Raw genomic sequence first — 1,161 nt, 5'->3', positions numbered from 1 at the left:
TACAGATGTGTCAGTGAGTACAGATGTGTCAGTGAGTACAGATGTGTTTTGAGGAGAGTTTTAAAAATAGAGACTGAGGTGGCCTGTCGAATGTTGATGGGCAGATTGTTCCAGAGTTTAGGGCCCACGACTGAGAACGTTCGATCTCCTCTGAGCTTCACTGGTTTTTGGTACGGCCAAAAGCAGCTGGTCTGACGATCTCAAGGCCCGAGAAGGAGCGTAAGGATGAAGGAGGTCAGAGAGGTCTGAGGGTGCAAGGCCGTTAACACACTTGAACATCAGCAGAAGAATCTTAACATCAACTCTGACATGCACAGGAAGCCAGTGAAGGGAGGACAGAACTGGAGTAATGTGCTCAAACCTGCCAGTTCCTGTTAGTAGCTGAGCTGCAGCATTTTGGACGAGCTGGAGACGTGAGAGAGAGACCTGACTGACCCGAGCATCAAGTGAGTTACAGTAGTCCAGCCGGGGTGTAATACATGCATGGACTAGCTTTTCAAGGTCGGATCTGGACAGGACGGACTTGAGCTTTGCTATCTGCCTCAGCTGAAAGAAGCTTTTTTGAAGAACAGAACGTATCTGTTTATTAAACTTTAAGTCCGAGTCTAAAACTCTCCTGAGATCAGTAACAAACTGTTTTAGATGAGGCTGAAGGGAGTCCAGGTTCACAGGACCAGTGACGGTGGCAGAGCTCGGGTTCAACACAATGACCTCAGTCTTCTGATCATTAAAACTCAAGACGTTCGCAGCCAAGTCTTGATGTCATCAAAACTTTTTAACAAAGAGCGAATGAGGTGGAATGAAATCGTGTACACAGGGTCCCAGTTACAGCCAACCATAGTAAAATATAAAATATAAAATATGAAAGAAACAGTAAATAATAAATTATAAGCTAAACACTAATAATATAAACATTATTGAACATTGTTGGACTTTGCTGGATGATTTTGGATGTTTGTGGACATTGTTGGATGTTGTTGGATGTTCCTTTCCAACACTTCCTGTTTCATGAGTCTCTCATGAACCAACACGTGAGGACAGTGTTTGTCCCTGACTGACTTTTGACCTCTTATGTCCAACAAGCAGAAGGACGTCAACTGAATCCGTCTGTCTCTCAAGTATGTCTGTCTCTGTCTCTCAAGTATGTCTGTCTCTGTCTCT

Source organism: Nematolebias whitei, chromosome 8, assembly GCF_014905685.2.
Source record: "Nematolebias whitei isolate Nwh7 chromosome 8, NemWhi1, whole genome shotgun sequence".
NCBI lineage: Eukaryota > Metazoa > Chordata > Actinopteri > Cyprinodontiformes > Rivulidae > Nematolebias > Nematolebias whitei.
Note: the sequence above shows the minus strand (reverse complement) of the source record.